The sequence below is a fragment of the Canis lupus genome, chromosome 31 (assembly GCF_011100685.1).
Source record: "Canis lupus familiaris isolate Mischka breed German Shepherd chromosome 31, alternate assembly UU_Cfam_GSD_1.0, whole genome shotgun sequence".
NCBI classification, from domain to species: domain Eukaryota; kingdom Metazoa; phylum Chordata; class Mammalia; order Carnivora; family Canidae; genus Canis; species Canis lupus.
The window spans coordinates 20856388-20864362 of NC_049252.1; the positions used below are offsets into that span (position 1 = coordinate 20856388).

Sequence of the window (7975 nt, forward strand, 5' to 3'; positions counted from 1 at the left end):
AACATTAAAGAAAACTTTTCCAGAGGTCTAACTGGGGTGACTGGAATCAAGAAGGAATGAAGAGGGATGCAGAGACTAGCAACAATGGAAGTCTATACTACTCTTACGCTTTAAGTGGCAAAAATGAAGTTATTTGCAACTAGAAAAACTGAAGCAAAGCCCTCCTATAAGAATTATAATCTTAGAGGGCTATAACTATTGCAAGAACCAAAACAGAGGGGATAATAATACATCTCCCTTTGTGAAAACCCAACAAGGCCCAAGTTAAACTGATGACCCAATGCATTGATATTCTTAGGGGCACAGAACAATGTAAGGAAAGGAGAATATAGATATGGTAGAGAAATGGCTCAGGATAATACTAATCTCTTTAACCAAAAGAAAATAGATTTAACAAATGGGGTACAAGTGCTTGGATTATTATGTATCAGCAAAATATAATAGAGTTATTAAAATTAGTCCAGAAAGGGGCACCTGGATGGCTCTGTGGGTTCAGTCTGATTTCTATTTTTGCCTCAGGTGGTATTCTTGGGATGGAGGGATGAGCCCCATGTGGAGCATGGGGCTCTGTGTTCAATGGGGAGTCTGCTTCTTCCTTTCCTCCTCTTCTCTTCCCTCCCACTCATGTTTTCTAAATAAATAATAAATAAATAAATAAATAAATAAATAAATAAATAAATCTTCAAAAAATAATTACCTTATTTTAATAATTCAATAAAGCAAAATCTTTCTGGGTGCCCTTCATCAAGGCCCATGAATTATCAGGTTTTCCACTCTAGCATATGAAGACAGGTACTGATCTCTGACTTCATGGTAGCTCAAGTATTACCTCCTGCAATCCTTTGAATGGTTCTTTCCTTGACTTGGGTAGTTTCCTTATACACTTACGCTGCTCAGTTCTCAGCAGAGGTCTTGAAGAGGATCCTAAACAGATTTTCTAGAATTTTCTCTCTGTAAGGCATTCTACTCTCTGAGAGTCTGTCCTGGGAAATCCAGCCACCTTGGCCAGCTCAATCACTCTTCCTCAATGAGATCACTGTGCTCCACATGTGTGCTTTTTCCCTGTGCTGTAACCTGGAAAACATCTCTAACTGGTAACTGAACTGGGCTTTTCGACGGAAAATCTGGAATACTATTCTGAAAACTCATCCATTTATCATTGTTTTTATTAACTCAGGATCAATTCAATTCAAGCTTCACTTAAAAATGCACAGATTGATCACTGCATCACTTTTTTATAGGAAGGAATAAAGAAACTTTTTCTAAAGGATTCTTGAAAATAAATGAGGGCTATACATCCAGAAAAGAAAAATATATTATTCTAAAACCAAATGCAGTTTTTTAATGGAAATGATCCAAAGAAAAATTAAAATTATTCATTTAGGTCAAAGAACTGCTAGGGCAATTTAAATGGCTGATTAATCTATTCATGGCACTAAAAGAGATTCTTGATAATCACTAAATCAAGGAGGTCTCAAACTATAAGGCCATAAAACTTAAAAAAAAAGTGATATAATTTGCTGCATGGTGATTTGATTTGCTATAAGGGTACTTAATTCTCTTTACCCATCCTGGCATCTGGCCTCTACAAACATATTAAATATATTACATAAATAAATGCTGCTAGTGAAGGTCTGCTTAAACTCTTAAAGAATAATCAATCATCAGAAAATATATGTGCAGGATGCCTGGGAGGCTCAGCTGCTGAGCCTTTGGCTCAGGGCGTGATCCCGGTCCAGGGATCAAGTCCAGCATCGGGCTCCCTGTGAGGAGACTGTTTCTACCTCTAGCTATGTCTCTGTCTCTCTCTCTATGTGTCTCTCATGAGTAAATAAATAAAATCTTAAAAAAAAAAAAAAAAGAAAAGAAAGTATATGTGCTTACTCAATTTACTCATGTTACTCATGTTTTAATTTACTCCAGACTTTTGAGCTGCTATCAGTTGGGTTGCCTCATATTTGAAAACTGATCTGACTGTAGAATTATCTAGAAACTAGAAGTAAATTCTGCATACTAATTTCTGCCAGCCCCAATTCCCAACATATGCTCTTTTCTTATTTTTTAGTATAAGCAAGACATGTATACACTTAGACATTTTTAATTTTATCGATTTTAGGATAGAAACCAATATAAATCATTATGCAAAATGATACATAGTATAGTTTATGGTGTTACATGGTTGTGATATAGTTTATACTAAATTCATAGAAGAAATTAAATCAGAACTATATTATTTGACAGCTATTTTTAACCTATGAGTACTTTAATTTTTTTCTTTAGCATGCATTTATTTAGTTATAAGTGGAGGTTTGAAAATTACTGTTATAAATTTAAAGTTTTACTACGAATTACATATTGAGAAATTGAAATTAGTAGAGGGACAAAACAACATTTTGTATTATTCTTTCTTAATACAATATATTAACAAGAAAATATTAAATATAGACAAAGAGGCATTAAAAGAAAGATGTATTATTCCTGCCACAACCTGGTCTAGGCAGTTGATTTATATGTGGATTTATTAATGAACAAATATAGCAAATCTTGTTGTAGTGTTTTGTATGGATTACCAGGCCAGAGAAAACTCAGGAAGGATACAGTAAATCTGATTGATTTAACAAAACCAATTTAAATAAATTTTATGGAAAATTGCACCTAAGAAAAAATACGCATTACTTTGTGCTGACAAGAAACATTTACCAAAATTAATTGGTAAATTATAATTAATTGATCATAAAATAGGACAAGATCAATTAATTTTGAAGGGCTGTGATTATTTGTTTATGTTCTCTGACAAGAGCAGAATAAGTTATATATATCTAGAAGTTAAGTAATAAAACTCTAAATAATCTACTGGTGGAGAAAGAAGTTACAAAGAAACACGAAATTTATCTTCACTTGAATTGTAATTAAATACAGTAAATCAAAACTTGTGGAATGCATGTTAGCAGTGCTTTAGGAATATTGCAGCCTCATCTGATGCATTAGAAAAGAAAGACTTGGTCGGGGGTCCGAACCCGCGGAGGAGGAAACATGGAGATGATCCTGGAGCAGCAGCGGCGGTACCATGAGGTGAAGGAACGGCTCATGGACGTCGTGGCCAAAGAGATGCTCACTAAGAAGTAAGTCCACGCTCCGGGACCAGATCAATTCTGACCACCGCACACGGGCCATGCAGGATAGGTATATGGAAGTGAGTGGGAACCTGCGGTATGTGCATGATGATAAGGATGGGTTACGAAAGGAGGAACTCAATGCCATTTCAGGACCCAGTGAATTTTCTCAATTTTATAATAGACTCAAGAAAATAAAAGAATTCCATCGGAAACACCCAAATGAGATCTGTGTGCCAATGTCAGTGGAATTTGAGAAGCTTCTGAAGGCTAGAGAGAATCCAAGTGAGGAGGCACAAAACTTGGTGGAGTTCACAGATGAAGAGAGATATGGTCGTTATCTCAACTTCCATGACTGTTACCTCAAATACATTAATCTCAAGGCCTCAGAGAAACTGGATTATATTACCTACCTGTCCATCTTTGACCAGTTATTTGACATTTCTAAAGAGAGGAAAATGCTGACTATAAGAGATACCTAGAGATGCTGCTTGAGTACCTTCAAGATTACACAGATTGAGTCAAGCCCCTCCACGATCAGAATGAACTTTTTGGGAAGATTCAGAATGAATTTGAGAAGAAGTGGGAGAATGGTACCTTTCCTGGATGGCCGAAAAGACACGCAGTGCCCTGACCCATGCTGGAGCCCATCTTGACCTGTCTGCATTCTCTTCTTGGGAGGAGTTGGCCTCCCTGGGTCTGGACAGATTGAAATCTGCACTCTTAGCTCTAGGCTTGAAGTGTGGTGGGACCCTAGAAGAGCCAGCCCAGAGGCTCTTCAGCACCAAAGGAAAGTCCCTGGAGTCACTTGACACCTCCCTGTTTGCCAAAAATCCCAAGTCAAAAGGCACCAAGCGAGATACTGAGAGGAACAAAGACATTGCCTTCCTAGAAGCCCAGCTCTATGAATATGTAGAGATTCTTGGGGAACAGCTGCATCTCATGCATGAAAATGTACAACTCAAGCAGGTGAGGACAGAGGAGGAACGAGAAGAAGAAGAGGAAGAGAAGATCAGTGAGAGTGAAAGTGAAGATGAGGAGAATGAGATCTTTTACAACCCCAAAAACTTGCCCCTCGGCTGGGATGGCAAACCTATTTCCCTACTGGCTGTAGCTTCATGGTCTAAACATCAACTATAACTGTGAGATTTGTGGAGATTACACGTACCGAGGTCCCAAGGCCTTCCAGCGGCACTTTGTTGAGTGGCGTCATGCCCATGGCATGAGGTGTTTGGGCATCCCAAACACTGCCCACTTGGCTAACGTGATACAGATCGAAGATGCTGTCTCCTTGTGGGCCAAGCTGAAACTGCAGAAGGCATCAGAGCGATGGCAGCCTGACACCGAGGAAGACTATGAAGACTCCAGCGGGAACGTGGTGAATAAGAAGCCCAATGAGGACCTGAAGAGACAAGGACTGCTCTAGTGTTCAGGGATGTAGCTCAGCTTCTGGGCTTGCCCAGGCTTACCTGAAATCTCCTTTTTCTATTTCTCCCAACCAAGTGCTCCTTAAAGACTCTCCTACTAAGTCTTAAGGTCTAGCGGGCATCTTGTGAAAACCAAGGCATGCTGGCAGGTTGCAGGGCTGAGATGTGTTTTATCTTTGTTTTATATTAAAAGATTCTGTCAGAAAATAAAAAAAAGAAAGGAAAGAATTCTATAAATGAATGGTTCAAGAATTAAAATATGAAGTTTGACAAAATCTGATGCAATAGAAACCCATAAAAAGTAGAAGGGAAATAATAGAGATAAGAACATATATTAATGAAACAAGACAAAACAAAACATAAGGAACAAAATTGTAACTAGAAAGTTTAACCCAGGAAAAAAAATACACTAAGATTAAGCACTAGAGATATTAAAAACATGTGATTACAATTATAAACGTATTTATACCAATAAATGTGAAAATATAGATGGAATAAAAAATTCAGGGACACAAACTTCCTATAACTGTAAAAAAACAAAAAAACAAAAAAACCTGTAGGAGACCTGCATATTCTCACCTATTAAAGAAATTAAATCTGTACTTCAAAAGCTTCTCTCCTTAAACAACTTAGATAAAATGTACAAATGCCATGGGAAAAAAAAGCAAAAAAACAAAAAACAAAAAAACTATGGAAGGTCACTCAAGAAGTAGATAAATCATCCTGTATTTGTTTTTTTGAAAATTGAAAGCCTTATGCCCTGAAGGCGAATTCAGCCTTGAATAGCTTTATTGTTTTCTTTCTCCAAATATTTTAGGAGTAAATAATACCATTTATAAAAATTATTAGAAAAAAAACTATTAGAAAATAAGAGGTCGAGAAACACTTTCCAACTCACATGTAGCTAAACTCATCCACAGACCAGATAAACATATTGTAAAGCAACAGACAAGCAAAAAATAAACAAACAAAAACTAAGAGTTTAGTTATGAACATAAATGCAAAAATTCTAAATTAAATATGAGCAAATCAAATGCAGGGCTCTATAGAGAAGACAAACATTGTGTCCAATTGTAATTTATCCCAGGAAAACAAGATTACTGCAAATTTTGCCATCCAAGCAATGTTATATCCCATATCAATAGGCTGAAACATAAGAAAAGAAAAAACTATGATCAATCAATCATCTCAATAGATGCACAGATACTTGGCAAAATTTAATATCCATTTATTATAAAAACTCTCAATAAACCAGATATAGAAGGTTTCCCTCAATCACACTAAAAAGAGGTGAATTTTATTATAAGCAAATTATATCTCAAATTTAAAATGAAAAACAGGGGGTGCCAACAAACTTTAGATCCAATTACTTTTACTTGTAAATACTTCCAAGAATTTAAGGAACAAATAGCAATAAATTTGCAGATTTTTTTCAGGTATTACAGAAAGTAGGATAGGGAGAAACAATTGTGATTTATAGGTAAAAATATCTCTAACATAAAATTTTTAAAAAGAGTATTAGAGTATTACAAGCAGGAAAATATATTGATATTGTTGAAAATAATCCAGTGGTATTTCATTGAAAGGCTGACGGCAGATCTTCTGTACGTGGAAACTTCAGGTATGATTGCAGTGGAGGTGGAGCTGTCCATCAGTATGGAAAAGACTGATGATTTTCAACAGTTTCCCATTTTCTGAAAGAAAAAGAATGCCTACCTTTCACCAACACACACACACACAAAAATCAAGTCCAGTTGGATTAAATATTAAATGTGAAAGTATCTTTTACAATGGAACTCAAGAGAATATCTTTATGATCTTCAGAAGAGAGTTATGTCAGTAATGTCATAAACAATACAGAAAACGTGAAGGAATTTATTGACTGAAGCTAAATGCAAATCTATATAATAAAAAAAAAATAAAAACAATAGGCTCCATGCCCAGTGTGGAGCCCAACAAAGGGCTTGAATGTGTGACCCCAAGATCAAGACCTGAGCTGAGATAAAAAATCAGATGCTTAACCAACTGAGCCACCCAGGTGGCCCTATAAGACATTCAACCAACAATAAGATAAATACAAACACTGCAAAAGAAAAATGGATGCAGAATATAAAAAAAAGCATTTCACAGAGTTAAAACAAATAGGCAACAAATCTAGTACTAGATGTTCAGCTTCATCAGGCAAAGCGATATGAATTAAAACACTAAAAATTAAGATTTTATTTTTACCAGTAGGTTTAGCAAAAATTAAAATCTGACAATAATGAAATTTGGAAATATTTGAAGCAACCAGAACTCATGAATAAAAGTAAAAGTTTTATAAATACATTAAAGAAAAATTTGGAATAATCTACTAAAGTTGAATATACATTTATCCCATGACCTAGCAATTACACTCGTAAGTATAATCTAAAATCTGCATTTTTCTGCCAAGAACCCCATAGATAATCTTTATGACATCATCATTCACAATATCAAAAACCCAGAAATGACTCACATGTTCACTGACAGGGAAATGAGTCTACTGTATGTGTCTGTGTGTGTATATACATAGTATACCATATATATTATATTATCATACATATATTATATGTGTATATATATACAAATATACATGTAGCATTATGCATATATACTAAAATACTACAGAGTACTAAAAATCTTTAAGATTTCCTGTGTAGTAAATTAATGTTCAAAGACCAAGAAAACAAATCACTAAATATATTTTACCTGCACATGTAATTACTGTAAAATTACATATGGAAAGGAAAATATTGAACAGAACATTGAAGTATTGAGTTTTGGTTAATTCTGAAAGAAAAACTTGAGAACATATCAGTGAGAGCCATAACATGGTTTTCAAGTTTATTTCTTAAGCTGGTTAGATGGAAAAAAAAAAGTGTTTTTCCCCTAGTACTCTTTAAGATATTCTTCAAATGTATACTTTTTGCATATTTAAAATGTTTTAATAAGCCCCCTGATAAATAAATATTTGCATGGCAAACAGCAGCACAGTTGAGTAAGCATTTTTTTTATAGAGCTAAAATTTACATAAAATACTGAGTAAGCTTAAGGTATACAATGTCTTGATTGGATATATTTATATTATAATTACTACCACAACTTTAGCTAAAACTTCTATCATGTCACATAATTATCTATCTATCTATCCATCTATCCATCTATCATCTATGTATCTATTGTGAGAACGATTGAGACTAGTCTGTCAATTTTGAGCTATATTATACAGTATTATTGACTATAATCCTTATACAGTGCATTAGATGTCTAGAACTTCGTTGTATTGTAGTTGTGAATTTGTATCTTAAAACATGGAAGAGGGGCACCTGGGTGGCTCAGTTGGTGAAGCATCTGCCATTGGCTCAGGTCATCATATGGGAGTCCTGGGATCTAGCTTCACATTGGGCTCCCTGC

The 7975-nt window shown here is 35.1% G+C and overlaps 1 pseudogene; it reads left to right on the forward strand.

Moving 5' to 3' along the window:
• Positions 1 to 3033: 3033 nt before the first annotated feature.
• On the forward strand, positions 3034 to 4606 carry LOC100683795 (annotated as a pseudogene).
• Positions 4607 to 7975: the final 3369 nt, after the last annotated feature.